Source organism: Eriocheir sinensis, chromosome 13 (genome assembly GCF_024679095.1).
Source record: "Eriocheir sinensis breed Jianghai 21 chromosome 13, ASM2467909v1, whole genome shotgun sequence".
Lineage (NCBI taxonomy): Eukaryota > Metazoa > Arthropoda > Malacostraca > Decapoda > Varunidae > Eriocheir > Eriocheir sinensis.
Window position 1 is genome coordinate 23,634,283 of NC_066521.1, and position 16,005 is coordinate 23,650,287.

Genomic DNA, 16,005 nt, shown 5'->3' on the forward strand with positions numbered 1-16,005 from the left:
TTTCCAATGACTTTTGAGCTCTTTGTGTATACAATCTCTCCTCTTGTTAGTTCCCTTCGTTGTCTTCTCTTATATCTTGTTTCCAATTCATATATAATTCCTTTTATATTATAAGTATAAGCAATTAGATATATCAGCTTACAGCTCAAAAACATCTTGAAAAGTAGCCTGAAAAATGTACCTAAGTCAATTATACCTAAAAAAGTGTCCGGGGATTAGCTAAATGGGTTTGGGGCAAGATAAAGTCATAGGTGTGGCCTTAACTTTATTTATAAGACTTCATAGTACAGATACAGTTCACATCTTCTGTGACTGGCTTACAGAACAGTCCCTTGCAGAGAAAAGTACAAGTCATCAGAGTTGACTAACACGACTTCCTTCCCTCGGCAGAATTGAATGGCTGGCGTCTCGGTCTGCCTGCCTGCGGGACGCCGCACACTCTGGAACAAGAAAGAACACCAAGATGTCAAGCTCCAGCAGAATCAGCCTCTTAGTGAAGGAAATGTGCTCTATTTATTTAATAAATAATTGACAAAAAAATAATTTTGTATTTATTTTAGAAAAATCATATGGCTCACTTTTTGCATATATGTTGCAATACTATGCAATAAGTATATCATGCAATAAGTTGGCAATAAATATGCCCTAAATAATATATATATATATATATATATATATATATATATATATATATATATATATATATATATATATATATATATATATATATATATATATATATATATATATATATATATATATATATATATATATATATATATATATATATATATATATATATATATATATATATATATATATATATATATATATATATATATATATATATATATATATATATATATATATATATATATATATATATATATATATATATATATATATATATATATATATATATATATATATATATATATATATATATATAATAGTAAGTAAATGTTTAAAGTTCTAACAAACCTATTAGAAGGAATGAAAGGAAAGAGGAGATGAGTAAAAGATGAGTCAAAATGAGGGAAAATGAGTTAAAAGAATCAAAACAAAAAAAAAAAAGAGGGAGGAGCTTGGAGAGAGAGAGCAGAAGAGAGGAGAGGTGAAATCTGTGACAGCCGAAGCAAATTTTACACAAACTACAAGACGTCCAGCTAAGATAGGCATAAGAGACCTTGTATATGGTAAAAGCAAGGGGTCGGAAGTCTTATAAGTGTTCTGGGGGAAGGAATCAAACCCTAAAATACTTGAGAACAGGTCACTTTAACCTGATCTTGGCTGGACGTCTCGTATATTACGCGCTGAGGAGGAATGGAATGACAGAAATAACATGGAATGATATACAGACAAAATAATCATTAAGAAAGACACTGAGGTACGACACCTATACGTATAAAAACGAAGAAAAAATCTAACAAATTGCGTCAGAATCTGAGAAACCGAAGCCAACATTACAAAAACTGCCTGGCGTCCAGCCGAGATGGGCACGTGGGACCTTGTATATGTTATAAGCAAGGGTCGGGAGTCTTGAAATGTGTTCTGGGAGGGAAACTGAACCCATAATTTACTGAAGAACAGGTCACTTAAACCCTCTCGGCAGGACGCCTCGTATATAAAACATTACGCACTGACTAGGAACGGACTGATTATGTGTAGAGAGAGAAAGTGGGGAGGAGGAAAATACACAATGGAAGGGAGATAAAATGAGAATAATAAATATACGAAGGGAGAGAAAGGTCCAGAGATGGAGGTATAAGGGAGGAAGAAGGATGAAGAGGCAGTCATCACAGGCCGCCCAACACCTCAGGTAACGTACGGACCCTTGACGAGAGGAACGAAACCCCAGCAAAAAAAACAATGACAAAAGTAAATACAAGAACTGGAATAGCAGGAGAATGGAGAAATATAGGAAGATGCGGATACAAGGAGGTTGAGAAAAAGCAACTGGAAAGTGGAATGTGGAGCCATGTATAGAGGAAGGTTTTACTATTCGAAGAAAGTGGAAGACGAGGCACAGTCCTTGATAAAAATGGGAATAGCAAGAGAATGGATGAAGATAGAAAGATGCAGATAGTGTGGATAGGGAGAGGAAAGACTGACCAATAAGTGGATAAAAGGACTTGGAGGAGCTAGACAGGGAAAGTGGAAGAAAGTGGAGTGGCGTAAAAGGAAAAATTTCTTACTGCCCAAGAAAATGTGAGACGAGAATCACAGTCCTTGATAAAAATGGGACTAGCAGGAGACTGGATGAAGATAGGAGGATGTGGAGTGTGGATGGAGGGAGGAAAGACTGTCCAATAAGTGGATCAAAGGACATGGAGGAGCTAGGAGTGGAAAGTGGAGTTACGTAATGGGAAACATTCGGAAGAAACTGCAAGCCGAGAGGTGGATTCCTACCAGACCAAAGGATGGAAGGATATGGATTGTGTGGACAGGAGGAGGAAAAGCAAGGCTGTAAGTGGATGTAAAGTCAATGTAGACATGGATGATAGACATTGAGAGCATAGGCCTACCAGCTGGGGGGCACTATTATAAAGAGGAAAGTCATGAATTATTTTTATTAATCTTATGAAAAGTAAACCAGAATTTACGACAAGTCTGATGAATTCACAGCTGGGGGGGTGGGAGAGAGAGAGAGAGAGAGAGAGAGAGAGAGAGAGAGAGAGAGAGAGAGAGAGATGATTTATTGAGGAATGACGGAAATAACAGGGAATGATATATAGACGAAATAATTATTAAGAAAGACACTGAGGTACTAACAACACCTATACGTAGAGAGGAGGGAAGTGAGGAGGAGGAGGAGAGATTAAGGTAAGTAAAACAGAGGAGACGATGAGGATAATTATAAATAAAAGAGAAGTAAATAAAGGAGGAAGGATTAGAAATGAGAGAGAGAGAGAGAGAGAGAGAGAGAGAGAGAGAGAGAGAGAGAGAGAGAGAGAGAGAGAGAGAGAGAGAGAGAGAGAGAGAGAGAGAGAGAGAGAGAGAGAGAGAGAGAGAGAGAGAGAGAGAGAGAGAGAGAGAGAGAGAGAGAGAGAGAAAACACACATCACAGAGGAGGAAAAATTAAGATATGAGAGGAAAGTCTGGAATTTGAGGAAGAGAAGGAGGAAGGAACCCCAGCCATGGAGTCTACTGTCGTCAAGGAGCCGATTCAAGGTACGTCCCAAACTTTCCTTCCTGAGATCTATGAGGCAGACCCTTCCGCCCCTAACGTCAGCCTCTTCCAAAGGTCAATAAGATCAATCAAGTTCTCACGTGTCTTTTTTTAAGATTCATGGTAAAGAGAAAGTTAAAATTACCACCAAGGTCATCAGACTACCCCTGGAAATGCTCACAACTCCTACGAAAGCTGGTCACACTATAACTTTCTGTTATGTTTCACGACCTCTCATGTAGATTTTGCGCAAGAAAGTACGGAAAGAAAGGCCGTACTTTGAAGCCCTTTTTCTGTGTGTGTGTGTGTGTGTGCGCGCCCTTCTGTGCAGGAAAAGAACGTGTCCGCCATGTACCATCTGACGCCCTTCCTCACGTGCCAGAACTATCCGTGGGAATGCCAAAAACTCCTCCCAAAGCCTCGTCAAATGTGTTTCTTTAGGTTCACGGTACAGGGGAAGGGTCACACTACCTCAAGGGTCATAAAACTACCCCAGGACATGCCCAAAAAGCCCTACTATGAAAGCCTTACAGAAGTGAGTTTGGGCGTTGAAATGTTTAATAATCGGCCCCTTTAACCTAACCTATCCAAGAGCCAGGAAGGAAGGAAGAAAGGAAGGAAAATTATTTAACACTCACCAATGGAATGTCTGTCTGTCAGTCTTCCTCTTCCTCTTCTTCCTCTTCTTCTTCTTGTCTCTAAAGATAAGTAAAGATATTAGTATACAGTTGATAATTCATTTTTTGAGTTAATTATAAATTCTTTTCAGGCTAAAATTATAGAAAGATAGAGATATTGAGAGAGAGAGAGAGAGAGAGAGAGAGAGAGAGAGAGAGAGAGAGAGAGAGAGAGAGAGAGAGAGAGAGAGAGAGAGAGAGAGAGAGAGAGAGAGAGAGAGAGAGAGAGGAGAGAGAGAGAGAGAGAGAGAGAGAGAGAGAGAGAGAGAGAGAGAGAGAGAGAGAGAGAGAGAGACAGAGAGGAGAGAGAGAGAGGAGAGAGAGAGAGAGAGAGAGAGAGAGAGAGAGAGAGAGAGAGAGAGAGGAGAGAGAGAGAGAGAGAGAGAGAGAGAGAGAGAGAGAGAGAGAGAGAGAGAGAGAGAGAGAGAGAGAATCCAAACAATTCACACATACAATAGCCCTACAATAATAAAAAAATATAGTGCATAATAATAATAATAATAATAATAGTAATAATAATAATAATAATAGTGTTAATGAAAAATTATGCTGGGCTTATGAACATACATGTACAGGTGCAGAAAATATTAGCAGAATTCTGTACCGTCCTGAAACCCTCACTTAAGGGTAAGGTCAGGATAAGTTAAGGTAAGGTTAGGATATTAAGGTAAGGTCAGGATAGGTCAGATTCAGGTTACCTTGGAGTGAATTACGTTAAGGGGAATATTTTAAGGCAAGTTTAGGGTAATTCAACTGTAGTTTTAGGTAAGATGAGAGTGAATTACATTAGTTTAGGGTCATTCAAGACAGAGTAAGGTTACTTTGGGGTGAATTAGATGAAGTTCACGCTGCTTATGACAGACTTACGGCACTTAGGGAAGCTTTGTTTTGATCGTTACCAATGGCGCCGATCGATGCTATAGTTTTCCATGTGAAACTGGCCTATGGGGTGGTGGCGACTGCAGAGGAAGCGAGAGGTGTTGAGAGTGTGTGGCAAGGCTAGGCTAACCCCACTACCACCCCATCGGCCAGTTTTAAGTGGAAATTCTACAGCGGCGATCATTGGTAGCGATCAAAACAAACATAACGACTGTGAAAGCGGCCCTAAGTCCCCCCCCCAAGAAAATTAACATGCTTTATATTAAGGAAACAGTTGTATGCGGCAGAACAAGGAATTTTTAACTCGGGATAATTGACGGCACAGTGATACCTCTGCTTTTTTTGTTTTTTTGTTTTTTTTACATCTCCTCCTATTGCGCCGGTAGGCTTGCTTGAGGGGCCTGGATGGTATTCGGCCCCAGCCCATCATGGCGCAGGCAAGTGTTTATAGTGGAGCCATCTTCTTACGAGGGTTACATTATACAAGTTGTACGAGTGTTTGGATTTACAAGCATCAAAATTCCCTGAGAGGGAAGGGATAGGATTGGAAGGGAAGGGATGGGAAGGGATGGGATGGGAAAGGATGGGATGGGAGAGGAAGGGATGGGATGGGATGGGAAGGACAGGGATGGGAAGGAAGGGAAGTGGAGTGGAGAACACACATCTGGCAGGGCTTTCCAAGGAGTTGTGGGCATTTCCAGGGGTAGTTTTATAACCCTGGTGCTGGCCTAACCCTTCTTCAGTTGCATGAACCCAAAAAACACTCATTGCAACCCAACTGATCCCCTTCTTTGGCCCTTAGAAATAGCTGATGTAAGAAGCAAAACTGTCTTACTATACTGTCCAAAGTCATGCTCAAGTTGGTGGCAATGCAGACCCCACAAGACCGCCACAAAGTCATCATTATCCTTGACGGTGAAGGCCTCAGTCATCGTCAAATAGCACAGCCGACTGGTGTGTCTGTCTCTAACGTATGAATGGGTCTGCAGACAACACGTGGCCACAGGCTCCACTAGTGACAGGCCTCAAAGCCTTGCAGCAGATTTTTAACAGTGTAATCACAGCATGGGTGCATTATTAAATAAATACCTATCATCGTCCTATATCGTATAGCTATGGTGCAGTATGTGCTTTACGTATTAATTTTGGCAGATATTATAATTCTGTATACTTTTACTGGCAATGAATAGGGACCATTAAGAAACATGATCCCCGCTGCTACCACTGGGTTAACCCTTCAACTAACACGCTGTATGTATCCCACCATTGCCTGAGTGTAATGGGGGAGGAATGGGTACCTTGGGGAGGGCCTGGACCCCATTAGAGTAAACCCCATTGATTCTACTGTTTGGCAAGTGCAATTTAGCTTCTCCTAAGGGTTTGGCGGCCCCAGTCAAGTGCGATATATGAGGTACAGTCAACGTTGAAATGTTTAATAATCAGCCCCTTTAACCTAACCTATCCAAGAGCCAGGAAGGAAGGAAGGAAGGAAGGAAGGAAGGAAAATTATTTAACACTCACCAATGGAATGTCTGTCTGTCAGTCTTCCTCTTCCTCTTCTTCTTCTTCTTGTCTCTAAAGATAAGTAAAGATATTAGTACAGTTGATAATTCATTTTTTGAGGTCATTATAAATTCTTTTCAGGCTAAAATTATAGAAAGAGAGAGAGAGAGAGAGAGAGAGAGAATCAAAACAATTCACACATACAATAGCCCTACAATAATAAAAAAATTTAATCATAACTTTAGTAAAACAATCTTTGAATGCATAATATATAACCTAACCTTTGAATATAGTGCATAATAATAATAATAATAATAGTAATAATAATAATAATAATAGTGTTAATGAAAAATTATGCTGGGCTTATGAACATACATGTACAGGTGCAGAAAATATTAGCAGAATTCTGTACCGTCCTGAAACCCTCACTTAAGGGTAAGGTCAGGATAAGTTAAGGTAAGGTTAGGATATTAAGGTAAGGTCAGGATAGGTCAGATTCAGGTTACCTTGGAGTGAATTACGTTAAGGGGAATATTTTAAGGCAAGTTTAGGGTAATTCAACTGTAGTTTTAGGTAAGATGAGAGTGAATTACATTAGTTTAGGGTCATTCAAGACAGAGTAAGGTTACTTTAGGGTGAATTAGATTAAATTCAGACTGCTTATGATAGACTTACGGCACTTAGGGAAGCTTTGTTTTGATCGTTACCAATGGCGCCGATCGATGCTATAGTTTTCCACGTGAAACTGGCCTATGGGGTGGTGGCGGCTGCAGAGGAAGCGAGAGGGGTTGAGTGTGTGTGGCAAGGCTAGGCTAACCCCACTACCACCCCATCGGACAGTTTTAAGTGGAAATTCTACAGCGGCGATCATTGGTAGCGATCAAAACAAACATAACGACTGTGAAAGCGGCCCTAAGTCCCCCCCCCAAGAAAATTAACATGCTTTATATTAAGGAAACAGTTGTATGCGGCAGAACAAGGAATTTTTAACTCGGGATAATTGACGGCACAGTGATACCTCTGCTTTTTTTTTTGTTTTTTTTTACATCTCCTCCTATTGTGCCGGTAGGCTTGCTTGAGGGGCCTGGATGGTATTCGGCCCCAGCCCATCATGGCGCAGGCAAGTGTTTATAGTGGAGCCATCTTCTTACGAGGGTTACATTATACAAGTTGTACGAGTGTTTGGATTTACAAGCATCAAAATTCCCTGAGAGGGAAGGGATAGGATTGGAAGGGAAGGGATGGGAAGGGATGGGATGGGAAAGGATGGGATGGGAGAGGAAGGGATGGGATGGGAAGGGAAGGAAAGGGATGGGAAGGGAAGGGAAGTGGAGTGGGAGAAACACACATCTGGCAGGGCTTTCCAAGGAGTTGTGGGCATTTCCAGGGGTAGTTTTATAACCCTGGTGCTGGCCTAACCCTTCTTCAGTTGCATGAACCCAAAAAACACTCATTGCAACCCAACTGATCCCCTCTTTGGCCCTTAGAAATAGCTGATGTAAGAAGCAAAACTGTCTTACTATACTGTCCAAAGTCATGCTCAAGTTGGTGGCAATGCAGACCCCACAAGACCGCCACAAAGTCATCATTATCCTTGACGGTGAAGGCCTCAGTCATCGTCAAATAGCACAGCCGATTAGTGTGTCTGTCTCTAACGTATGAATGGGTCTGCAGACATGTGGCCACAGGCTCCACTAGTGACAGGCCTCAAAGCCTTGCAGCAGATTTTTAACAGTGTAATCACAGCATGGGTGCATTATTAAATAAATACCTATCATCGTCCTATATCGTATAGCTATGGTGCAGTATGTGCTTTACGTATTAATTTTGGCAGATATTATAATTCTGTATACTTTTACTGGCAATGAATAGGGACCATTAAGAAACATGATCCCCGCTGCTACCACTGGGTTAACCCTTCAACTAACACGCTGTATGTATCCCACCATTGCCTGAGTGTAATGGGGGAGGAATGGGTACCTTGGGGAGGGCCTGGACCCCATTAGAGTAAACCCCATTGATTCTACTGTTTGGCAAGTGCAATTTAGCCTCTCCTAAGGGTTTGGCGGCCCCAGTCAAGTGCGATATATGAGGTACAGTCAACGTTGAAATGTTTAATAATCAGCCCCTTTAACCTAACCTATCCAAGAGCCAGGAAGGAAGGAAGGAAGGAAGGAAGGAAAATTATTTAACACTCACCAATTTAATGTCTGTCTGTCAGTCTTCCTCTTCCTCTTCTTCTTCTTCTTGTCTCTAAAGATAAGTAAAGATATTAGTACAGTTGATAATTCATTTTTTGAGGTCATTATAAATTCTTTTCAGGCTTAAATTATATATATATATATATATATATATATATATATAGAGAGAGAGAGAGAGAGAGAGAGAGAGAGAGAGAGAGAGAGAGAGAGAGAGAGAGAGAGAGAGAGAGAGAGAGAGAGAGAGAGAGAGAGAGAGAGAGAGAGAGAGAGAGAGAGAGAGAGAGAGAGAGAGAGAGAGAGAATCAAAACAATTCACACATACAATAGCCCTACAATAATACAAAAATTTAATCATAACTTTAGTAAAACAATCTTTGAATGCATAATATATAACCTAACCTTTGAATATAGTGCATAATAATAATAATAATAATAGTAATAATAATAATAATAATAATAATAGTGTTAATGAAAAATTATGCTGGGCTTATGAACATACATGTACAGGTGCAGAAAATATTAGCAGAATTCTGTACCGTCCTGAAACCCTCACTTAAGGGTGAGGTCAGGATAAGTTAAGGTAAGGTTAGGATATTAAGGTAAGGTCAGGATAGGTCAGATTCAGGTTACCTTGGAGTGAATTACGTTAAGGGGATCATTTTAAGGCAAGTTTAGGGTAATTCAACTGTAGTTTTAGGTAATATGAGAGTGAATTACATTAGTTTACGGTCATTCAAGACAGAGTAAGGTTACTTTAGGGTGAATTCGATTAAATTCAGACTGCTTATGATAGACTTACGGCACTTAGGGAAGCTTTGTTTTGATCGTTACCAATGGCGCCGATCGATGCTATAGTTTTCCACGTGAAACTGGCCTATGGGGTGGTGGCGGCTGCAGAGGAAGCGAGAGGTGTTGAGAGTGTGTGGCAAGGCTAGGCTAACCCCACTACCACCCCATCGGACAGTTTTAAGTAGAAATTCTACGGCGGCGATCATTGGTAGCGATCAAAACAAACAAAACGACTGTGAAAGCGGCCCTAAGTCCCCCCCCCAAGAAAATTAACATGCTTTATATTAAGGAAACAGTTGTATGCGGCAGAACAAGGAATTTTTAACTCGGGATAATTGACGGCACAGTGATACCTCTGCTTTTTTTGTTTTTTTTACATCTCCTCCTATTGTGCCGGTAGGCTTGCTTGAGGGGCCTGGATGGTATTCGGCCCCAGCCCATCATGGCGCAGGCAAGTGTTTATAGTGGAGCCATCTTCTTACGAGGGTTACATTATACAAGTTGTACGAGTGTTTGGATTTACAAGCATCAAAATTCCCTGAGAGGGAAGGGATAGGATTGGAAGGGAAGGGATGGGAAGGGATGGAATGGGAAAGGATGGGATGGGAGAGGAAGGGATGGGATGGGATGGGAAGGGAAGGAAAGGGATGGGAAGGGAAGGGAAGTGGAGTGGGAGAAACACACATCTGGCAGGGCTTTCCAAGGAGTTGTGGGCATTTCCAGGGGTAGTTTTATAACCCTGGTGCTGGCCTAACCCTTCTTCAGTTGCATGAACCCAAAAAACACTCATTGCAACCCAACTGATCCCCTCTTTGGCCCTTAGAAATAGCTGATGTAAGAAGCAAAACTGTCTTACTATACTGTCCAAAGACATGCTCATGTTGGTGGCAATGCAGACCCCACAAGACCGCCACAAAGTCATCATTATCCTTGACGGTGAAGGCCTCAGTCATCGTCAAATAGCACAGCCAATTAGTGTGTCCATCTCTAACGTATGAATGGGTCTGCAGACATGTGGTCACAGGCTCCACTAGTGACAGGCCTCAAAGCCTTGCAGCAGATTTTTAACAGTGTAATCACAGCATGGGTGCATTATTAAATAAATACCTATCATCGTCCTATATTGTATAGCTATGGTGCAGTATGTGCTTTACGTATTAATTTTGGCAGATATTATAATTCTGTATACTTTTACTGGCAATGAATAGGGACCATTAAGAAACATGATCCCCGCTGCTACCACTGGGTTAACCCTTCAACTAACACGCTGTATGTATCCCACCATTGCCTGAGTGTAATGGGGGAGGAATGGGTACCTTGGGGAGGGCCTGGACCCCATTAGAGTAAACCCCATTGATTCTACTGTTTGGCAAGTGCAATTTAGCTTCTCCTAAGGGTTTGGCGGCCCCAGTCAAGTGCGATATATGAGGTACAGTCAACGTTGAAATGTTTAATAATCAGCCCCTTTAACCTAACCTATCCAAGAGCCAGGAAGGAAGGAAGGAAGGAAGGAAGGAAAATTATTTAACACTCACCAATGGAATGTCTGTCTGTCAGTCTTCCTCTTCCTCTTCTTCTTCTTCTTGTCTCTAAAGATAAGTAAAGATATTAGTACAGTTGATAATTCATTTTTTGAGGTCATTATAAATTCTTTTCAGGCTAAAATTATAGAAAGAGAGAGAGAGAGAGAGAGAGAGAGAGAGAGAGAGAGAGAGAGAGAGAGAGAGAGAGAGAGAGAGAGAGAGAGAGAGAGAGAGAGAGAGAGAGAGAGAGAGAATCAAAACAATTCACACATACAATAGCCCTACAATAATAAAAAAAATTTAATCATAACTTTAGTAAAACAATCTTTGAATGCATAATATATAACCTAACCTTTGAATATAGTGCATAATAATAATAATAATAATAATAATAATAATAATAATAATAATAATAATAATAATAATAGTGTTAATGAAAAATTATGCTGGGCTTATGAACATACATGTACAGGTGCAGAAAATATTAGCAGAATTCTGTACCGTCCTGAAACCCTCACTTAAGGGTAAGGTCAGGATAAGTTAAGGTAAGGTTAGGATATTAAGGTAAGGTCAGGATAGGTCAGATTCAGGTTACCTTGGAGTGAATTACGTTAAGGGGAATATTTTAAGGCAAGTTTAGGGTAATTCAACTGTAGTTTTAGGTAAGATGAGAGTGAATTACATTAGTTTAGGGTCATTCAAGACAGAGTAAGGTTACTTTAGGGTGAATTAGATGAAGTTCACGCTGCTTATGACAGACTTACGGCACTTAGGGAAGCTTTGTTTTGATCGTTACCAATGGCGCCGATCGATGCTATAGTTTTCCATGTGAAACTGGCCTATGGGGTGGTGGCGACTGCAGAGGAAGCGAGAGGGGTTGAGAGTGTGTGGCAAGGCTAGGCTAACCCCACTACCACCCCATCGGCCAGTTTTAAGTGGAAATTCTACAGCGGCGATCATTGGTAGCGATCAAAACAAACAAAACGACTGTGAAAGCGGCCCTAAGTCCCCCCCCCAAGAAAATTAACATGCTTTATATTAAGGAAACAGTTGTATGCGGCAGAACAAGGAATTTTTAACTCGGGATAATTGACGGCACAGTGATACCTCTGCTTTTTTTGTTTTTTTTACATCTCCTCCTATTGTGCCGGTAGGCTTGCTTGAGGGGCCTGGATGGTATTCGGCCCCAGCCCATCATGGCGCAGGCAAGTGTTTATAGTGGAGCCATCTTCTTACGAGGGGGAAGGGATAGGATTGGAAGGGAAGGGATGGGAAGGGATGGAATGGGAAAGGATGGGATGGGAGAGGAAGGGATGGGAAGGGAAGGAAAGGGATGGGAAGGGAAGGGAAGTGGAGTGGGAGAAACACACATCTGGCAGGGCTTTCCAAGGAGTTGTGGGCATTTCCAGGGGTAGTTTTATAACCCTGGTGCTGGCCTAACCCTTCTTCAGTTGCATGAACCCAAAAAACACTCATTGCAACCCAACTGATCCCCTCTTTGGCCCTTAGAAATAGCTGATGTAAGAAGCAAAACTGTCTTACTATACTGTCCAAAGTCATGCTCAAGTTGGTGGCAATGCAGACCCCACAAGACCGCCACAAAGTCATCATTATCCTTGACGGTGAAGGCCTCAGTCATCGTCAAATAGCACAGCCGATTAGTGTGTCCATCTCTAACGTATGAATGGGTCTGCAGACATGTGGCCACAGGCTCCACTAGTGACAGGCCTCAAAGCCTTGCAGCAGATTTTTAACAGTGTAATCACAGCATGGGTGCATTATTAAATAAATACCTATCATCGTCCTATATCGTATAGCTATGGTGCAGTATGTGCTTTACGTATTAATTTTGGCAGATATTATAATTCTGTATACTTTTACTGGCAATGAATAGGGACCATTAAGAAACATGATCCCCGCTGCTACCACTGGGTTAACCCTTCAACTAACACGCTGTATGTATCCCACCATTGCCTGAGTGTAATGGGGGAGGAATGGGTACCTTGGGGAGGGCCTGGACCCCATTAGAGTAAACCCCATTGATTCTACTGTTTGGCAAGTGCAATTTAGCTTCTCCTAAGGGTTTGGCGGCCCCAGTCAAGTGCGATATATGAGGTACAGTCAACGTTGCCGGCTTACCATGAACCACCGTGAACATATATCGTATCTTTTTTATTTTTTACTCATAAGTATTGACACAAAAGCATCAATACTTGACACTAATAACATTAACTTTAATTTTAGGGCATTATTGGTGCTTGTACAATAGTTTTAGGGTCTTGAAACAATATATGCAATGATTTGAGTACATGGCAACGCTGGGTACAGTGTTGCTGTGATGGGTATACTGTGGACTTATAATAATGTAATATGGCAGTGTACAATTTAGGTCAGTCATGGCACACACCCACTGTAGCTTAGGGGCGGGATTCATCAAACCATTTACCGGACCTCTGTCTGGTAAGTCTCGCGGTATCTCCGCCCACCCGGTAAATCGGCATTCATCAACCACTTACCGGAGCCGTGGTAAGGCCAAAAGTTACTGCGGCTCGGAGCACCCGTAACTGAGTTACCACAGGCGTGGTAAGTGCTTAGACACTGCCGTGGCTCATGTTCGGAGGCGATTTTGAGCCAATGTATTTTTTACCTCGTAACGTGCCCTACACCATCAGAAGCAGAAAAGTATGCAGATTTAGGATCTGGGCTTATAGAAGCGATGTGACGAAAACCAGCTGAGTACGAAGGAGTTGAAGAGAAATAAATGCAAGAAAATGTGTACTCCCTATTCATTTAACTTTGATTTTCGTATGTGTATTTACACATTATTGTTACAATTTTATGCTAGTGTGATGCAGAATTTTCTCAAGAAGATGATGGTCTACATTTTTCTCAAAAATGAATGTTGGGGTCAGGAAACGGGGTGGGAGTGAGGTGTGTGAAGTCGTCGGTTTGGGATGAACTGGGCACACCCGTGCACAGCCTCAGGCTGGCTTCACTTGCAGGCCGCACTCTATAGTATGTAAGTCTGTGGAACTGTCCACCCACATGACTTTTCCCTGCTTGTTAAAACACTGCAGAGGGAATAATGTTCTGCCTCCTCCCGTCTCATGGAACTGTCCACCCACATGACTTTTCCCTACTTGTTAAAACACTGCAGAGGGAATAATGTTCTGCCTGTGACAGTCACCTCCCGTCTCAAGTCTCCAATATTCTTGCTGTGGAGTTTAATGTCGTAAAATTTTGCTCTGACCTCCTCCACACTACTCACGAAGCCACTTGATCACGCCATTCACCTCAGCAGCCACAACTTCCCACGCCCACACCCATTGCTTGGCTGCACCAGTGAGGCATGATGACAATGGCCCCCTAGTCAGTTTTGGTTGCGAGGGGTGAGTATGGGCAAACATTAGAATAATACCCAATCTTGTGATAGCGAGGCACGCAGCTGGCGTTGGCGATGGAAAACTATGTAGGTAACATACAAAAATGTTCAGAATATTGCTAGGCTACATAAGCAAGTATATTTTTATTTCAAGAATAAATATACAAGTAACGGCATTCATTCGTAAAAAACGCCACATCTAATTGAGGGATCACCACGCTAATTATTTGTTTTAAGGCAGTATTTACGCCTGTACAATACACATGTCTTGATTTTGAAGTCTGTGTATTAGTAAACAAACGACACGTGAAAGCTGAAATACAGCATCAAAGGTCGCACGTGATTGGCTATCCAGCCCAACCAATTGTTGCTAGGGTGCGAGTTACCGGAGCGTTACCATACTGTTGATGAATGCCGTGTTTGAAAGATGCCGCAGCTCTGGTAGCGCTCCGGTAAATGTGAGATACCAAAGGCGTGGTTGGTAAGATTGATGAATCCGGGCCTAGGGCGGCATTCTGAGCCCCTCAAGTTAACCAATTTTAAAGGCCGAAAAGGTGGTCAGTCGGTTTCTAATGAGTGTTTTCTTAGGTTCATGGTACAGAGGAAGGGTTAAACCACCACCTGGGCCAACCCCTGGGAATGCCTATGACTCCTAGGAAAGCCGTCTTAAGTATGTGTCTTGGTTATATTTAAGAATGTGACCATCAGACACTTCTACCTTTCACATCAACTATTTCCAAAGGACAAAAAGGAGACTAATTAGACTCTATTGAGTGTTTCTTTTAGGTTCATGGTACATAGGAAGGGTTATTAAACCCCCACCTGGGTCATGAAGCTAGTACCCCTGGAACGACCTCAAACTTCTACGAGCGCCTTGTTAAATGTGTGTTCCAGGAGGGCAATTAATATGACCTGACCCTCACATCAACTACTTCCAAAGGCCAAAAAGGAGAATATTTAGGTTCTATTGAGTGTTTCTTTTAGGTTCATGGTACATAGGAAGGGTTATTAAAGCACCACCTGGGTCATGAAGCTAGTACCCCTGGAACGACCTCAAACTCCAATGAACGCCTTGTTAAATGTGTGTTCCAGGTGGGCAATTAATATGACCTGACCCTCACATCAACTATTACTCCTTGACGATTTAGACTCTTTCAAAGTATACTGGATGACAGTAATAGATAAGATACATATACAAAAATAAACACATAGATTTACACATAGTTGAAATATACATACATATTAAAAACCAGTGTACAATTTTACCAAATATAGATTATATATATATATATTTTTTTTTTTTTTTTTACAGCAAAGGAGACAGCTCAAGGGCACAAAAAAGTAAACATTAATAAAAAAAAAAAGCCCGCTACTCGCTGCTCCTAAAAAGAATCCAAAGAGGTGGCCGAAAGATAAGTCAGTTTCGGGAGGAGAGGTGTCCTGACACCCTCCTCTTGAAAGAGTTCAAGTCGTAGGCAGGAGGAAATACAGATGAAGGAAGATTGTTCCAGAGTTTAACAGCGTGAGGGATGAAAGAGTGAAGATGCTGGTTAACTCTTGCATAAGGGGTTTGGACAGTATAGGGATGAGCATGAGTAGAAAGTCGAGTGCAGCGGGGCAGGAGGGGGAGGCATGCAGTTAGCAAGTTCAGAAGAGCAGTCAGCGTGGAAATATCGATAGAAGATAGAAAGAGAGGCAACATTGCGGCGGAATTTAAGAGGTAGAAGACTATCAGTATGAGGAGGAGAGCTGATGAGACGAAGAGCCTTTGCCTCCACTCTGTCCAGAAGAGCTGTGTGAGTGGAGCCCCCCCACACATGAGATGCATACTCCATACGAGGGCGGACAAGGCCACTGTATATGGACAGCAACTGTGCAGGGG

At 41.7% G+C, this 16,005-nt stretch overlaps 1 long non-coding RNA gene across 24 annotated transcripts in view; it reads right to left on the bottom strand.

Annotated features, from left to right (window-relative positions):
- Positions 1 to 251: 251 nt before the first annotated feature.
- Positions 252 to 16,005, bottom strand: part of LOC126998252 (uncharacterized) — a 29,239-nt gene continuing 13,485 nt past the window's right edge. For 3 of the 24 annotated variants that reach the window (XR_007752739.1, XR_007752749.1, XR_007752750.1), the window contains 5 exons: positions 10,754 to 10,807; positions 8,428 to 8,481; positions 6,247 to 6,300; positions 3,808 to 3,867; positions 252 to 440 (listed from right to left, as the gene is read on the bottom strand). This is a non-coding gene — a long non-coding RNA (uncharacterized LOC126998252). The remainder of the gene's footprint in view (positions 441 to 3,807; positions 3,868 to 6,246; positions 6,301 to 8,427; positions 8,482 to 10,753; positions 10,808 to 16,005) is intronic. The other 21 variants (XR_007752741.1, XR_007752752.1, XR_007752756.1 and 18 more) reach the window with 11 other exon arrangements.